Source organism: Schistocerca gregaria, chromosome 5 (assembly GCF_023897955.1).
Source record: "Schistocerca gregaria isolate iqSchGreg1 chromosome 5, iqSchGreg1.2, whole genome shotgun sequence".
In the NCBI taxonomy this organism is placed as follows: domain Eukaryota; kingdom Metazoa; phylum Arthropoda; class Insecta; order Orthoptera; family Acrididae; genus Schistocerca; species Schistocerca gregaria.
Genome location: NC_064924.1, coordinates 518,820,810 through 518,839,722, shown reverse-complemented (window position 1 = coordinate 518,839,722; position 18,913 = coordinate 518,820,810). Strand labels below are relative to the sequence as shown.

The following is an 18,913-nucleotide window of genomic DNA, read 5'->3' as shown; positions in this document are numbered from 1 at the left end:
TATTTCTTCACAGCGGCTGTCTTCAAAAATATTTTCTGAAAAAGATAACCTTAATCTAAATGACAAGATTGGTTTTTGCTGTGAGTGGTGACGTGTGTGAGGGGATATGCTGACGTAATCGGCGCTCTGCGCAGTCAACAGAAACCAACAGAAACTGCAATGTTCAACTTCACTACGCAATTTTGACACTACAACTATTAGGTCACTGGCATTAGCAGAAATGAAAAAATACGAAAGTTGGCATGAAGAGTTACAGACAAATCCGATATGTGACGTAACCGAGCGACGGACCTATCGGACACTTTTTAGCAAATTGGTTATCGCCAAGTGTGAACAGCAACGTTTTCTTTCCAATTCTTGCTTTACGAGGAATAAGCAGGCAGCTAGCTTGTTGTTGTACAGAATATCTAATAATAAGTCAATACTTAAGTATACAGATCTAAAACCCGCAGTATATTTACAATGTGCAGCCGATATTTTAGTAGGTCGGTAGGTCGATGTTTTTCTCGTCTGTGTATCGTTTTTTTCGATATATCGTGCTTGTGGTCGTTCTCGCTTCCCGCGCCCGGGTTCCCGGGTTCGATTCCCGACGGAGCCAGGGATTTTCTCTGCCTCGTGATAACTGGGTGTTATGTGATGTCCTTTGGTTAGTTAGGTTTAAGTAGTTCTAAGTTCTACGAGGCTGATGACCATAGATGTTAAGACCCATAGTGCTCAGAGTCATTTGAACCATTCGATGTATCGTGGCCCTATAATGATACTTTCCAAGTATCGATGTATTGGTTTTCCGATAATTAAAAAAAAAAAAAAATCGACAGTTCTACCTCACACGATGTGCGATTGGCGCGGAAGCTAGCTGGCTGGCTGGACTGCGCGAAAGGTAGGGAGCACGAGCCGGCGGAACTGTGATCTTTCTCAAACGATTGTGAAGAAACTATTTGGTGAAAAAATTTGATTCTCGCACATCTTACAATTTCATTTCTCAGCTTCGTAATGAACTGGCTGTAATTTCGTTAATGGTCATATTTATAGCGATATTTTACGATTAAGTAAACTACTGCCAGAATTTCGGGAAGTTTGCAGTGAAAAATAAGAGGTTACTATGAATTTGTGTTCGGTGCATGTTACGTCGTATGTTGCTGCATATGAATTGTAGCTAACATAGTGAATTTTTCTTTAAAATTTGATGCATATTGCTATCTATTACCAATCTCGAGCGAATGGATCGTATGTAAAGCGCTTCTTCCGGAGCTCGCGCGCCAGTGACAAAGCCAGGCTGAAATATTCACAAAATTCCTCTTTTCTCGTGAACGGTTTTAGGTACCTAAAAAGATTTTAATAAATGGCAGTACGCAAAGAGGAGGGTATTTCACCATATGATTAATATTCGAAACTTCCATATCTACCGCGATATTCAAGTGACTACAGATTCTTTCAATGAAACGATGTAATAGTTAAGCGGTATCGATAGCTGATGAAACGAGAATTACTGTGCATTTCGAACAACATATGTGAGGCAATTTCACTTTATTTTTCACCAAGAATGGGCATTTTCATAAACTATTTACTTGTATTTCCACCAGTTGCTGTTTTATGATTCTGTTGCATTAGAATGTTATTGACATGAAGCAGATTTGAATGTGGCAACACGGGAACTTAACGCATTACTCATAAGTCGTCAGCGATGACGTCTGTCTGAAAAAAGTAAAGGGAATAATAAATCTTGCGAAAATAAATCGATACTTCTGTTGAAATTGTGTGGAATCCTGTACCCCAGTGTGTGTGTGTGTGTGTGTGTGTGTGTGTGAGTGTGTGTGTGTGTGTGTGTGTGTATGTGTGTGTGTGTTTAATAATGAACTATGTGGATTGACAATGCGCACAGAATTTGATTTCTGTGTCTCACTGATCTGAGAAATATGAAAACATCTAAATTTGCAAACTCCAGTCAACAACCTATCAAGGCGTAAACAGATTACCGATATCTCAGCAAACTAAAAGATATTTCCGGTGAAAAATTACAATATCTCATTCTGCATAGGGATAGAATAGAAAAGATAGCATGCTAGGCGCTGTTAATTGTTTTCATATTTCTTACGTTGTAGAGTTATATAAATAGAATCTGTTGGCCAGTTTCAATACATATCAGTCGTTATTAAAAATACAGTGGGGTACAGGATTTCGCCGAAATTTCAACAAAAGTGGCGATTTTTTCCCCCAGACTTATCATCAGCTTTATTTTTCTTCAGAGGAACGATATCAGTGACGACTTTTCAGTAATACGTAAAATTCCTTGTTGCCACATTAATCGGCTTCTTTTGCCAAAATACAACTTGAGTTTATAAATATTCATCTCACGAACATTCAAAAAGCAAAATCTCATTTCACCAACTATCGTTAGCGCTTATATATTACGTCGTTTTATTGAAAAATTTTGTGGTCACTGGAATATCGCAGCAGATAGGGAACTTTCGAATATTAATTATATGGCAAAATGCTTTCCTCTTTTTGTACGATAATTTGCCAAAAATCTTGTTCAGATATCTGAAACGAGGATATCTGAACGAGATACGAGGAATTTTGTATTTCATTTTATCTTTTTCGCTGGCGCGCAAGCTCAGAACGAATACATACGATGCATTTTGTCGAGATTGGTAATAGATAGCAATATCCTTCAAAGTTTAAAGAATAATTCACTACGTGTGCTACAATTCATATGCAGCAAAATATGTCGTAACATGCACCGAACGCTCATTCATAGCCACTTCTTATTTTTCACTACAAACTTCCCAAAATTCTTGCAGTAGTTTACTTGATCCTAAAATATCACAATAGTTGTGTCCATTAACGAAATTATAAGCAGGTCATCATGAAGCTGAAGAATGAAGCTACAAGATGTGTGAGAATGTTTTTTAGCTAATAGTTTCTTTGCAATCATCTGAGAGAAATTGCAGGTCGGCCGGCAGGCGCCTGACGTTCTCTGTGGTCTCACGGCTTGACTGGAGGCTGTGACGTCAGTCGCCAAGCAGGACTCCTCATTGGCCAGGAGAGGTAGCATTCAGGGAACCGGACTAGGCCTCACAATAAAAGTAGCACCGGACCAGTCACGGGAAACATGCTCAGCTCCCTGCAGGGCAGCCGGTTAGCAGACGACAGAGCCCTCGAGGGAGCCGTCACATGGGCCGACAAGTAAGATGGCAGCGAATCATACTCAGAGTGAGACGGTGTGCTGCGCTGTGGAAGTTGGCGACCGGAACCACCTGCACAGAGTGCCAGCCTCCCGGTAGGGAGTCCCGCCTTAGCAGGTGCCGGCGCACCAGCGTTGGTGGGACTGCGGGCGGCTGTGCCGTCCCGATCACGAAGCAAGAGTCGAGTTGCTGCAGGGGCGGCCCGGTAGTGGTCCACAGTTGGTGCAGCACCAACTCCCGGAAGGTGGGCTTGCTTGGTGCTATTAGATGGTGCCGTGGTGTATGTGACCGGGTTCGTGGTTGCTGGTTCGTGGTTCAGTGTGGCGATGCCCATTGTAAGACCCACCTCATAGTCGGTTTATGGAACTTCCCCTGACGGGCCTTCCGGCCAACAATCTCACACGATCATTTCATGTCATTTTTACTATTATTAATGCTAAGAGAAGACTAATGAGCTTAAGAACGGCTTCAGTAAACAAGCCACACCACTAAGGGATCCCTGAAGTGAAGGAACATTACTAGAGTTACAGGTAAAGCTAATGTCCACTCACGTTTCACGAGAATGGGGAAGAGGAATTGGTATCATAATCGAAAGCGTAGAGGTGTCCCACTGTCAAGTGTGCTAGCTTTGAGAGCAAGTAGCACGCCAGTAATAACTCCAAATGAATGTTTTCTGCAAAGATAAGCTGAATGCTAAATGCAATGGTGGCGTGTTAATAGCAATAAAAAAATATATATCTGCTGAGATTAGTACAGATTGAATATACAAATAACTTCGCTGGAGGCAAGTGTTGAAGGTGAATCAAACTAGGTCGTTGCCTCAACAGCAGCAGCAGTAGTAGTAGTCTCGGAACATCCGAGGGGAAACTCGGAGAGTATTTCGCGTAAATTTCCTCTTCGTGTTATAGTCCTAGATGGAGATACCATCTTCCCAGCTGCAGACTGGAAGACTTGAGTGATTATTCCGGTAGTAAGGATAGAGGATCGTGTTGTAGAAGTAAACTTCGTAGTTTCTGAAGATACTCGGAAGCTTTATTTCGTGTCTATCCGACTCTTGATACTTTCCCGGACTTCAGAGAACGTTACAAGGAAACAGTTTGAAATGCAAGTGTCGACTTTCCTCGGTGTACTGTTTGCCGCCCATTGGTCAAATTATGAGTCGATCTGGGTGCAGCCATGTCGTTTCAGAAACTACTTGTGATTATTGAAATTTATGTCGCGCATAGACAAACTTCTTGTTGGTGCTTCATATCGTACGTTTGTTCTATGCGGCGGTGAAGTTTCGAGCCGTTCTGGTAGATGGCAGAGCTGTAGTACGATTCACGTTACAAGCAGCGTGCTGTTATTGAATTCTTGTGTGCAGAAAAAGAAACCATGGTGAACACCCACAAACATTTGTGTGCAGTGTATGACGATGCTGCAGTTGATAGGAGTCCAGTTGGGCGATGGGTAAAGTTTTCATTTTGAAAAGAACCGTCGTATTTTATAGAAGTGTATGTTTGAGATGCATGCTTGTACAATTTGGGGCTCTTTTTGCAAGTACGTTTAGGATTAAAGTTTTCATTTACCCCTTACAAATGTTCAATATGTCGTCCACTGGGCGCACGACAAACATCCAAATTATAGTCAAACGAACCCCATAGTTTCGTGAGCATTTCTCGAGTTGTACTGCTGTTGCTGTGCAGCGTCGCATTGTAGCCAAAGCTGTTCGAAGAGGAGGCATATAGACGAAGTTATTCACAAAAAAAAGTCGCATCATACCGTGAGATCAGGCGACATTGGCATTTAATGGTGCAGCTCAAGAACCATGCACCGCCTTGAGCTGTATCAGACCTCAAAATGTCTCGTCAGATGAGTTATACATACAGCGATTAAGACTACGGACAACGACAAATAAAATTGGTAGGCATACCCGCAGATGGTTACTCTAGAGCAGGGGTCCCCAACAAAATTTTCTCGGGGGATCCCCTCATCGAGCATGAATGGTACCTTGTCATATCACAGTATCAAGAAGAAAAAAAAAAAAAAAAAAAAAAAAAATGAAGAGTCTTTTTATACGTTTTCTATTTTTGGTACTTGGAAAAAAATTGACATCTTCATTATTGAAAAAATATTGAGCTTAAAACTTCTCATGCAGGAAGTGGCCAAAACAAAAAATCTGTTATCATACGAAATACGTTGTTGTTGTTGTTGTTGTTGTTGTTGTCTTCAGTCCTGAGACTGGTTTGATGCAGCTCTCCATGCTACCCTATCCTGTGCAAGCTTCTTCATCTCACCGTACTTACTGCAACCTACATCCTTCTGAATCTGCTTAGTGTATTCATCTCTTGGTCTCCCTCTACGATTTTTACCCTCCACGCTGCCCTCCAATGCTACATTTGTGATTCTTAGTGCCTCAGAACATGTCCTACTAACCGGTCCCTTCTTTTCGTCAAGTTGTGCCCTAAAGTCCTCTTCTCCCCAATTCTATTCAATACCTTCTCATTAGTTATGTGATCTACCCATCTAATCTTCAGCATTCTTCTGTAGCACCACATTTCGAAAACTTATATTCTCTTGTCCAGACTATTTATCGTCCACGTTTCACTTCCATATATGGCTACACTATAGAATTACAATGTCATCGGCGAACCTCAAAGTTTTTATTTCTTATCCATGAATTTTAATACCTACTCCGAATTTTTCTTTTGTTTCCTTTACTGCTTGCTCAATATACAGATTGAATAACATCGGGGAGAGGCTACAACCCTGTCTCACTCCCTTAACCGCTGCTTCCCTTTCATGCCCCTCGACTCTTATCACTGCCATCTGGTTTCTGTACAAATTGTAAATAGCTTTTCGCTCCCTGTATTACACCCCTGCCACCTTTAGAATATATTTTTTTATTCTAATAGCATTTTGCGGACCCCTGTGGCATAGTTCACTGACCCCTGGGGGTCCGTGGACCACCTGTTGGGAACCACTGCTCTAGAGTGTATGACAGGCGGTATTTACAACATTACCAGTAATTTTTGGTGTGTTTGTTAGGTGCTTTTAACTTTGTTCTGAGTGGGCGTGATGGAAAAGATTATCTTTTCGTGCGAATTTAAACATGCGTTCGCAATCAGCGTTTGCGTAAAACAGTTTGGTTCAAATGGCTCTGAGCACTATGGGACTCAACTGCTGTGGTCATTAGTCCCCTAGAACTTAGAACTACTTAAACCTAACTAACCTAAGGACATCACACACATCCATGCCCTAGGCAGGATTCGAACCTGCGACCGTAGCAGTCGCACGGTTCCGGGCTGCGCGCCTAGAACCGCGAGACCACCGCGGCCGGCTTAAAACAGTTTGTTTGTTTCTTGGTTCTCCTCGTGTTCCTAGCAGACAAACACTGCTTTATATGCACATCTGTAGCATGTTCTCTATTAAAAAAAAAAAAAAAAATTGCGACTGTTCTCTTCGCTGTACGTTTCACCATGTAATAATGGCTTTATTGGAGGGAAAGTGAAGGTGTGGGTATCGGATGCTCTAGTTCGGCAAAGACTGGACGATCGGTGCGAGGAGTACATCTGCATTTACACATTTAGGTAGTAAGAGAGGACATTCGCCACTAGAACTTTGCCCGTTCGCAACACTTCTGGTTTTAGCGGGTAGGCCGCGAGCCCTCCAGCGGCCGAACACCTGTTCAAACGTTGTTTCTGGCGCTCTGTCCTCGCGATTTTATTTACAGCCCACTCGTGCCTCCCGCTGCCAGAGCCTGCATTATAATCAGATCAAACAGTGGCGGCGCGGGCCGCGCTGAAAGCTGTGTCAACACAGGGCGCCCAGCGCGCGTCCACTCGCCCTGTACAGCAGCAGCCGGGAGCGCCGTCCGGTCGCGCACGCAAGACGTCTGTGTGTGCCCGCCTCGAAGCGAACTCCTCGGTCCGGTCACTGGCGGCGTACTTGCTCTCACATGCCTCCTCCGGCGCGGGGGAGGAGGGTGACAGTTTTTCTAACTTGCTGGCGATTACGGAACATCAAGTACTGATGCCTGTAACTTGGCCGAACACTCCACTGTCGCCTCTACATAATTTGGTCATCAGAAAGGCAAGAAGCTGAACACGCCCCAATAGTCTTTGATCTGAGTCTCAAGAGAACCGACAACACTTAACACTGGAACATAAACGGAACCATCGGTCAGTATGCCTTGTACAAGTATCTTCCGAGCCAGGTCTTAATGACCAGGAAAGACCCACCGTGGTTTAATACCCATGTTAGAAAACTACACGTAAACAAAGAGAGCACCTCAGATTCAAGACCAGTCTAAACCTAGCTGACAAACATCAAACCGAACGCCGCGAAAATGAGCATAAGGAAAGAAATGAGTGAAGCGTTCAGTGACTGTTAGTAAAATTTCGTCAATAGATGTGAGTAAAAACCATAAAAGATTGCGGTCTTACGTAAAATCAAGTAAGCGGTTAAGTCACTCAGTGACCATAATGGAGCCGAAACGGAAAATGACAGAGAGAAGGCCGAAATGCTGAATTCAGTGTTCCGACGTTGTTTCGCCGCGGAATATCGTAGTACTGTCCCTCTCTTCAATCATCGTGCGAACGTCGAAATGACATATATTGAGATGAGTGATCGCGGAATAGAAAAGCAACTACAATCGATTAGCAGTGGAAAGACCTCAGGACCAGACGAGATACCTGTAAGATTTTACAGAGATTATGCGAAGGAACTTGCTCCCTTTCTAGCAGCAGCTTATCGTAGACCGCTGAAGCAACAAAGGGTACATAACGACTGGAAAAAACCGCCGTTTTCAAAAAGGGTTGAAATGGCTGTGAGCACTATGGGACTTAACATCTGAGGACATCAGTCCCCTAGGACTTAGAACTACTTAAACCTAACTATTCTAAGGACAGCACACACATCCATGCCCGAGGCAGGATTCGAACCTGCGACGTAGCGGTCGCGCGGTTCCAGACTGAAGCGCCTAGAACCGCGCGGCCACCCCGGCCGGCGTCTCAAAAAGGGTCACAGGACAGATGGACGTAATTGTAAGCCCATGTCGTTGACGTCAAACTGGTGTAGAATTATGGAACATGTTTTGTGCTCAAGTATTATTACGTTTTTAGAGAACGAAAATCTCCTCTATAGAAATCAACATGGATTTCTCAGACAGAGACCTTGCAAAATTCGGCTCGCTCTGTTCCTCCATGAGATCGACAGCGATGTAGACAACGGCGCTCTGATGGTGCCGTGTTGCTTTACTGCTGGAAGGCGTTTGACGCCGTCCCGCACTGCCGTTTAGTGAAACAAATACGAGCTTATCGAGTATCTAACCACATTTGTGACTGTATTCAAGACTTCCTTGCTGACAGAACTGGAACTCAGTACTTGGGCTCTAAACGGATCAATATCGATGGATGTAAAGGTAATTTTCGAGTATCCCAAGGAAGTGTGGTAGGACCGTTAATGTTTACAGTGTACATAAGTGACCTAGAAGGAAGCATGGAATGCTATATAAGGATATTCGCAGATGGCGCGGTTTTTATAACAAGGTAGCAATGCCAGAAGACTGTATGACCTCCAGAGAACCTCTGGCGGTTGACCCCGAACGTAAGTAAATGTAACATATTGCGCATTGGAAAAGAAATACGCTACTGTGCAGCTACTCGACTGATGACAAAGCGCTGGAAACAGTATCTACGGTAGAATAGCTAGGAGTAACCATCCAGAGCGCCTTCTATGGAATGACCACATAGAACAGATAGAGGGAAAGCTGATGCCAAACTCAGATTCATAGGAAGAATCTTAAGGTCATGGAACTAATGCACTTAAGAAGTGGCTTATAAGGCGCTTTTTCGACCCTTTTCTTGAGTGTTGTTCATCTATCTGGGATCTCTGCCAGTAGGACGATGGTAGAGAGAAGATCGAACGGAGAGCGGCGGTATTGTTTAGCCGGAACGGGAACGTTGCAGAGATGCTCAATAAACTCCAGTGGCAGACGTTGCAATAGGGGCGTTGTGGATCACCGAGTGGTTTACTATTGAAATCTCGAGAGAGCACTTTCCAGGAAGAGTCGGATAACGTATTACGTCCTTCCACAAACGTCTCGCGATATGACAGTGACGATAAAATTAGAGAAATTGGAGCTTATACAGAGGCTAACCGACAATCATTCTCCCCACACACCGTTTGGTAATGTAACAGGGAGGGGATGGGTGGGGGTGGAAGAGGGGGTTGGGGGTTAGATGGAGATCCGTTAGTGATACCGGAAGTACCCTTGTCACCACACACCCTCTGGTGGCTTGCGGAAAATTAATGTAGATGTTCTCAAACATAGCCATGCCTTATATTGCCATGGTGGATGTTGGCTCCGTGTCGGCGTGGGTAATAACAACTCGTTCACTGTGCTGTTCGTAGTAGCTTACCCACATTTCTATATTTCTATTTTCTTATTCAGTATTATACTTATTCCTGCACTACACTGGTTTGACTATGTATTTATATCCCTGTACACTCCTGACCAGAAGTCCCGTTCGTCCCGTTCGTCCTGTAAGCGAACTTCGCTAATCGTCACTATATCTAACTACATCCTATGCATTTCACTTTTTAAATTTTCTGGCCGACACGCCCTATTAAGGGATCTAGCATTCCACGCTCCGACCCGTAGATTGCCAGTATTTTCTTTATTTTCCTGATGACCACATCATCCTGAATACCCTCCGCTTGAAGAGCCGAATGAGGGACTATTATACCTACGGAATATTTTACCCAACAGGATGTCATTATCATTTAACAATATAGTAGAGCTGCATGCCCTCTGGAAAGAATAAGGGCTATGGTTTCCTCTTGCTTTCAGCCGTTCGCAGTATTAGCACAGAAACGCCATGTTAGTTGATGTTACAAGGTCCGATCAGTCAGCCATCCAGACTGCTGCCCTTGCAATTACTGAAAAGGCTGTTGCCCCTATTCAGAAATCACACGCTCGTCTGGCCTCTCAACAGATATCCCTATGTTGTGGTTGCGCTACGGTATGGCTATCTGTATCGCTGAGGCAAGCAATCCACCGCACCACAGCTAGGTCCATGGTTTCTTTTTTTTTTGTAGTGTGTGTGTGTGTGTGTGTGTGTGTGTGTGTGTGTGTGTGTGTGTGTGTGTGTGTGGGGGGGGGGGGGGGGGTGACGGGCGGCGCCAGAGAGCTTACTGATATTGAACTAAATTTAAGTTCTATTGAAATCAAAGTCTCCGTTAATTTCGCAATATGTAGACTAATTTCTTCTTTCTTCGATGTAAGACAATCTCAGTTTTGTCTCAGAAACGCCGCCCGCGGTGGCCGAGCGGTTCTAGGCGCTTCAGCCCGAACCGCGCGACTGCTACGATCGCAGGCTCAAATCATGCCTCGGGCATGGATGTGTGTGATGTCCTTAGGTTAGTTAGGTTTAAGTAGTTCTAAGTTCTAGGGGACTGATGACCTTAGAAGTTAAGTCCCATAGTGCTCAGAGCCATTTTTGAAACCTGGTGAGTCATTCAGGCTAACCGTGTATACGAGCGAAAAATCTCGCTGCAAACAGTGACGTGTGTTTTTATTCGTATTTTTCTAATGCTGTTGAAGGAATTACAACTTTGTTAAAAAAGCCGCTGCTGCTTCAGTTACGACGGTAGATAACAGTACAATAAAATACTAACCTCTTTGCGTGGAGTCACTTGTCGAAGACCACCCTGTTTTGATACGTAGAGCCATTTATGGGGAATTCGATGTGAGCATACTCGTATGGTGGACAAGAAGTAATGGATCTACCTGTTATTTGTCTGTGGACGACTCTCTGTTCTGATAACGTCCTGCGTTTACCGACCACGAGTGGTGAATCCATTCGCAATTTTGGTCAGATATCCCTTGCCGGTATAAATGAGAGTAACTTAAGGAGGACTGGGAAGTTTCGTCATCTGTCAGAAGTGATTTGGGACATCTGAGACATTTCCGTTCCCTTAAGCGTGCTCTTCGTGGGGAGCCAATTATTTTGGCACTTACTTTCGGTAGCAGAGGCGACTTTGCTGTTAATAAGTCTGGAATGAGCCGTACGGAGAAGGGACTGCGCGCGATACTTTTAATTAAGGGTCCAGCGGAAGCTCGATCGAACGCACGCTCACGTCTGGACGTGCCGCACCTTGCTAACAGGCTCTGCTCGTCCGACGATCTTCATTAAAGGCCCGTGGCTGCTGCATAGGGGTGGCCTATGCCCGCCGAGCAGCATATGGGGCGAGGGAGGGGGAGATTGCAAACCTGCTGGCCGCAAAGTCAGAATGGCTAATAACGTGTGTTTGCTCGGCGCGCCGCGGCGTGGCGCGTCGGTCGCCCCGTATATTGCGTCCGGCGATAATACCGTTGTGGCCCTACTTCGCCTCGCCCGCCATATTATCTACCTTAATGCCGACCGGCTTCTGCTGCTGTAATAATATTAGTGCTTTCTTGTGGACATGCTGGCCCACAGTAGCAAGCCTCCGTGGCGCGCTGCTTCTCATTTTCCTGGAATTCCTGTCGCAGCCCTCTCTGCCGCTCCGCTAGCCGATTTCTCAGAGACGTCCACGTTTTAGATTAGATTCTACTGCACCACAGCTGTGGTCGGAAAGAGAGAGGTTTTTTTTTGGGGGGGGGGGGGGGACAGGAGGGGACAATGAAATGCTAACACTTCCTTGATTCTTAGGGTATAGGGATGACACCTTCAGCTCTGCTTGTAGGTCTTATTTGATTCGCAGTCAGTTTCAGGTTCACATTACACCACTTTGATGCTCCTCTGTGATGCAAGGTGATAAAGTGGATACCGGCTAAGCATCAGTTTACATCTCACAGAGAATAGGAAAAGTCTGTGTCCACTTTGCTGATACTTCTTTCGTAACTTCTTACACTTGGAGACGAATAATAATGATTCTTTGGCATTCGCATTTTCATGTAGTGTCACAGAAGTGCCTGAAGAGCACAGGAATGGGATTCAAATCAAATAAAACCTATAAATCTAGCGAAAGATACAATATACAGATCAAAGCCTATACGGCACCCCTTCGACGCTGCCCCCCTCCCCTGCCCCAAAATAATAGGAAATCACTGCCTCTTGGATTCATTTATTTATTTAATCCAGTGAACGTCTCACAAATATAGAGGAGTTGCCACTGTAATACAGTAAAATTCAATAGCTAAAGATACAGATATGCACAGAATACTTAGTATGGATGCTCTGTAAAGATGGGGCAGGTGGTCACCTGTGGCCTTGGTAAAGGAAGCATCGTGGAATCTGCCAACAGTGATCTAGGACAACGACAGATAACCCAAATCAGGATGGCGGGACAGGACGAACCACATCCTCCCGAATAGCTCCACCGCCTCATTCGGTAGGTCCGTCTTATACAATGTTCTTTGATTTACACACACATATCTTCTGATCACCAGTAATATACAAACATGCACTAGTCAGCCAGAACGTTACAACCACCTGCCTGATACCCGGAATGTCCACATTTTGCATGAGTAACAACATCGACGCGTCATAGCGTGGAAGCAGAGAGGCCTTAGTAGGTCGCTGGAGGGAGTTTGAACCACATCTGCACACATAAGTCACCTAATTCCCGTAAGGTCTGGGGAGGGGGGCGATGAGGCCTGACACCAAGCTCAATCACATCCCAGATGTGTTGCATCGGGTTCAGATCTGGTGAGTTGTGTGGCCAGCACATCAATTGGAACTCGCCACTGTGTTGCTCGAACCACTTCATTACACTCCTGGCCTTGTGACACGGCTTATTAACAGGGTGTAGACGACCCGGGACAATCGGGAGATCCGGGAAAAACCCGAGAATTTTTTCATCCGGGAGAAAATCGGGAAAAACCCGGGAATATTTTACATTTCCGGAAATTTTTCATTGTTTTCAGTTAAATTTTTGTAGTTTTGACAGGTAGGAACCGATACTCTGACAAAGAATATTACTGCATCTCGCTACTGCCGAATAATACTTCAGTAATAAAACATGAACGAGTGAAAACACGAAAATAAAACTTAAAACTGCAAAATAAATGCGCCATATACTGCAACAAAACAAAGTGCTCATACAAGCGTCTGCCAACAGCAAAATTTGTCAAAGGCTTTAGGAAGAATATGCAATGATTCGTAGCAACAAATTGCCTCCGATGAGCGTGACGTCACAACTTTTTAGATAAGATTCGTTTTAGCTGTTACAATCGGAATCATGCGCATGCGCAGTTAAGTAGCACCTTCTCCCGCTTCTGGCTACAGAAATATGGCTGTTGGCTGTGTAAGCAGCCGCAGGTTCGAAAGTCTTGTTTCTTTTATGACCCAATGTAAGATCTTTTAATGTTTTACACGTACGAACATCCGGCTCCCTACGACATCGTATCTGCGCAAGCGCGGTGACGCCTGTCATCTGGCGCTCTCTAGCAACTGCAGAAACGAACCTATTTCTAACAGGTCGTGGTAAAATATTCCGAATGGCGGTTTGAAAAGTGCTACCATCAAAGAAAATTTCCTTTTACGCAAGTTGTACTACGTACGAGAATGTACGATGAATTTCTTAAATTAAAGAGCGTTTGACTCTCATTTAAAAATAAACTCTTTGATGACGAGCCATTTAGGTGAATTTCAAGCCCAGAGGAACAGACATTTATGTCGTTTTTAAAAATTTTAATGGCACATTTGTGTGATATATCTTAAATTGTAATACGCGCATAAAAGACCAACATTATATGTGAAAGCTTAGCTTCTCTTTCAGCGTATTAATCTTATAGGCCAATATTATAAGTGAAAGCTTTACTTTTCTTGTAGCAACACTGTGTATATTAATGTAAACCATTAACTTTTTCTGTTTGTGTGTTTGCGCTACTTAACAGTGATGTTGCTATTGGCTGACTTCAGAACGTCTCATAAGCTCTGAGTACTTGATATCATCGGCTGGTGAAAATCACGTGACATGAGCTATGACTGGCTTAGAAAAGTGCATCACAAACCCGATTTCAATGTTTCTGAAAGTAACAAGCGCTGTTTGGTGGAATTCGAATTTATACTTCCGTAATGTGAAAATATGCAGCGTACATGTTACTGCACATCAAAGATCTTTACAAAACTTTTTTTCTTCCTGTGTTTTCATTTTCTGAAGCGCCGGAAATTCTACGCCCGTGTATAAAACCATAACCATTCAAAGGATGGAAAAGTTATACAGTTCCGAGAGAAAATGTACTGTCAGTTGAATTTTTTTCTTTGTCCGCATATACATCCTGTATTATCTTGCTGAAAAATATCACTGCCGCCGAGAACCATGAACCTCATGAAGGGGTGTACGTGATCTGCAACCAGTGTACAATACTCCACTGCCCACGTGTATGTTCCCCAGAGCATAATGGAGGCGCGAGCTTGTCTCTGTCCCGCAGTACTGGTGTCGAGGAGCTTTTCCCGTGGAAGACGACGGATTTGCCCCCTCCCATGGGCGTGATGAGGGTGGTATTGGGATTCGGACACACTTTTGTTCTGTCCAGCATTAAAGTTGGATGTTAGTTGCGCCACAGTTCGCCGCCTGTCTTGTGTTGCCAGTCTGTTCAGCGTACGACGTCCAACAACTTTAATGAGGGGTGGCCGTCCAACCCCACGACTTCTGGATTTGGTTTCACTTTGGCTTCGCCACGTGTAGAAGACACTCACCACAACAATCCTCGAACACTCGACAAGTGCAGTTTCCGAAATGCTCGTGCCGAGCCTCCAGGCCATCACACTCTGCCATCGGTCAAACTCAGCTAGATACTACATGCGCCGTGCGTGTGTCTGACAAGCAGTCACCGCTCGCCAGGTGACCCTGCTATCACCTGGACGCTTTTATATCGATATTAGGTCGGTGGTCATAATGTTCTGGCTTATCGGTGTAGTCTTTCTCTTCATCGTTGCACACATTAAGAACACTCACTGATAACTTCTGGGCCATGTAGATGCAAAGTTACCGACTAGGGTGCTCCGAACGGGTATTAGTAAATGAAAGTGGTCCCGCACGCTACACGAAAGAAAGTGAACAGACGTTCACACTGGGTGTAGTGGTACACTAAATGACACACAGAACCACCGTGTGCTCTGACATACAACAATGGTTGTAATTACTAAATGTAAAGGGTATCCCAGGAGGAATGGTCAATATTCAGGAATGTAACAGGGGACGATCATTTGAAGCAAAGAAGTGTAGCAAGCACGGGCTTTGAAATGCGTACCTCAAGAGCTATGAGCACTTCCTCAGTGGAAAAGATGTGTATTACAGAAGCGAAGATGAACAAGTGGTCATAATGCTTAAGATAAGCGTTTTAACAGTCTGGAACCGAGCGACCGCTACGGTCGCATGTTCGAATCATGCCTCGGGCTTGGATGTGTGTGATGTCCTTAGGTTAGTTAGGTTTAATTAGTTATAAGTCCTAGGCGACTGATGACCTCAGAAGTTAAGTCGCCTAGTGCTCAGAGCCATTTGAACCATTAAGCGCTTTAGAACCAATGTTTACTAAATTTTTTGCTTCGAATGATGGAGCTTGTTATATCCCTGAATACTGACTATTCCTCCTGGGACATCCTGTATAATGTTGAGATAGATCGACGCAGGTGTTGTGATTTAACGGTTTAGAGGATAAGTGCCACATTTGAAATGCAAAAGTGTGCGGTTCGATTCCAAGTCGATCCTCAATACTGTTTGTCACTTAGCGTTTATTTCGCATGTGGCAATGATTTTTTATTATGAAAGCTGCCAGGTTACACAGTGGACTGGAGTGGATGTTGAACTGAATTAGTCAGCTCGAACGTCGGAAGGAGACAAGGGAGGCAACAGGAACATATCTAGTAAAGCAAAGCAGAATTTAAACAAACGTTCAGGATGAGGACAGCTTTAATTTTTTATGCCAAAACGAAGATCAGGTGTGTATCACTTCTTTTAGAAAGCGGAGAAACTTAAAGTATTTTTTTTCTCTCTTTGTGGAAATGACGATTATTTCTGGGCTACTTTAATATCAGTAAAGTGTTTTCCTTAAATATGGGTGGTTAGAGCAAATATTTCGTTGTTGCATAGAAAAAGTATGTATTTCATTATTCTTAATTTATGTTTCTTTCTTTGGACGTCAAAATTAACGATATTCCTTTTTACGGTACCTGAAACAGTTTCGAACGATAGAATTCATTTTGTTACTTTTCCCTGTTATCCTCAGTTTTGGTGCTAGCGCGATCACTGACTAGGGAGATTCCTGTGACCCGTTTACTGATTTTACGTAAGCCACAACTACTTAGAATTTTTAGTGAAATTTGCGTACATAATTTTACTTAATATCTCACAGTATACATGTACCGTTATTGTCTTAACGCCTTGAGTTCGTTTAGCTATTGTTTATCATTCTCTCTCTCTCTCTCTCTCTCTCTCTCTCTCTCTCTCTCTCTGTCTCTGTCTCTGTCTCTGTCTGTCTCTCCCTCTCCCTCTTTCCCCCTCTCCTCGAAACAGCTTTCTAATACGATTATTGAACCACGGGGTAGACCTTCCCATTCCTCATAATGTTGCTCGACATATTCATGTCTAAAGCATATTGTGCAATATTATTGAATTATAGCCAGTGCTACGGGACATTTTCGGTGCTGGAAATGAATATGTAGTGTTCACTGCTCAGGTAATATTTCCTGTTAAGTTTTCGAAGCAAATATATTTTCCTGAGGTTTTTAACATTCCTTTTCACGCCTATTGTCTTCGGTGCTATATCAGCTTATTGTTTCTTAATTTCCTCTTTAGGTTCACTAAATGTAGAAGTTATGAACTGTTTAAAAGGAGTAGATCTGAGGACAGATTTTCTAAGTAACGTCCAACGTTAAATTACAGATAATACGTGTCGAAACCATTTCTCACGAATCCCTATCCCGAACACCTGTCTTAATCACGTGACTCTCCCATTCTATAACTGACAAGTTGAAATCCTCATATTAGCAAACTTTAATCAGAAAATTTACCTACGATATTGCAGAAGCTTTTTCAGAAGCATTCTGGCACTACACCTCGTTTGACTGGTCGTCTATAAAATCACCAAGTTACCATGTTTGACTCACCTTGCAGAGTCGATTACGACAGTGCTCTGACGGTACGTAGCTGACTAGAACATATCATCTGCTAGCCAGAGACCCTGCATTCACCAGTATATCTGAATTTACACTGGTCAAAATATTTGATAGATCAAGAAATTTTACATCTTATGGCAAGATAAACTGTTAATTCGGTCTGCTATCATGCTTTCAAACTTTTGGATATGGAAACACTGGACACTACACTGATGTAGTAACCTTTTTGCACCAATGGAACTACTCAGCAGCAAGCGAAACAATTGTAAAAGCCCTCTTAATACCGCCGCAAACGGTCAACACTGTTTGTCTCCTGTATCGCATTTACGAATGCTAAGGAAAGTTTTTCCACCTGTCACGATTAGCAAACACCGCCTGTTGTATAACTCTATGCGGTGCTAGCTTGCGTAGTTACAATTACGAAATTCCATTAATGTTTACATGATCACGTAAGTCCTACAAGCATTTAGGTCAGAGCAATAGAGTTGTATCGGCACCTCACATTGCCTGTCAAACAAGCTGTGTGAACAATTGTTATCACGACTGACACCGAAATTATGACTAGTTTAGATTAAAAGTTCATAGGTAAGAAAGTACAGTTTGTGGCGGTAGGTGTTTGACAGTAGTTTATCGCCTTGCTTGTCCATTTCCGGATATGAAGTAATGTTAGCCTCGTACTTACCTATTGCCGAACCTCACGGCTCATTGGGCTAGGCGAAGGAGCAAACAGAGAATTGGGGCAGCTTTGAATTAATATGGCTTTCGTGAACCAAGAAATCGAAAAGGGAATCCTTGTACATAGCACGAACTTCGTTACCTTAGGCTCTGTGCCTAATACATCTATGTGTGGCAGGTAAGTGGCGCTAACGATTGGATACGATTGGACGTGAATGTGTGCATTAACGGAGGAGGAAAAAAACTACAATTACTTCCAACACTATCGAGCAACTGACCATGTAGCCTATTGAATCTTGGAGCACATTTACACAATCTTCACTTCTGATAGAGTTGTTTGCAGAGGTCACTCTGGTAGCGGCCCTACCTGGTCACCAAGGTCAGCTGATCTATCAGTGTGCGATTGCTTTGTATGGGGAGCCCGCAACAACCCTGATAGTCTTCAAGACCTCCACCAGAACATTTCGGATGAGATTGCAGCAATTCCAACAGTCCAGTCTCGATCCGCGTTCGGCAGCTTGCTGACCAGGGCTCAAAAGTGCCAAAAGATGAATGGTTGTCACTTTCAACATCTGCTATAGTCAGGTTAGTATGTATTTCCTTTCTTCTGTTGTGTTTCTTTGCACCCTGGAACTCTGTTCTCCGGACCCCTTTTATTTGCCCCTCCCTGCACTATTAACATCTTGTTTTAAGAGAATGAGGATCCTGGCTTTGTTCCGTGGCTCGCTGAGAAACCAGAGGCGTCTGCAGAGTACACCTCGGTGTCAATGTGAACAGCCGTTTCATCTGATGAGTGAGTGTCGAACTGAACCATTCATTATCTTATGAAGTACGACACAACCGATACTTGGAAGTTGTATTAGGTTTCTCGAGGTATGAAACATTTTATTTGGGTCCTCTTGTATTCGCAAAGCCGTTTAGTACTCCAAGGTGGTACTCATATATTACACCGTTGATACTCCCTGT

General features: G+C 43.7%; 1 protein-coding gene across 12 annotated transcripts in view; it reads left to right on the top strand.

Annotated features, from left to right (window-relative positions):
* The window catches only part of LOC126272755 (membralin), a 486,429-nt gene that overhangs the window by 261,550 nt on the left and 205,966 nt on the right, over positions 1–18,913 (top strand). The gene's annotated exons all lie outside the window — the stretch shown is intronic.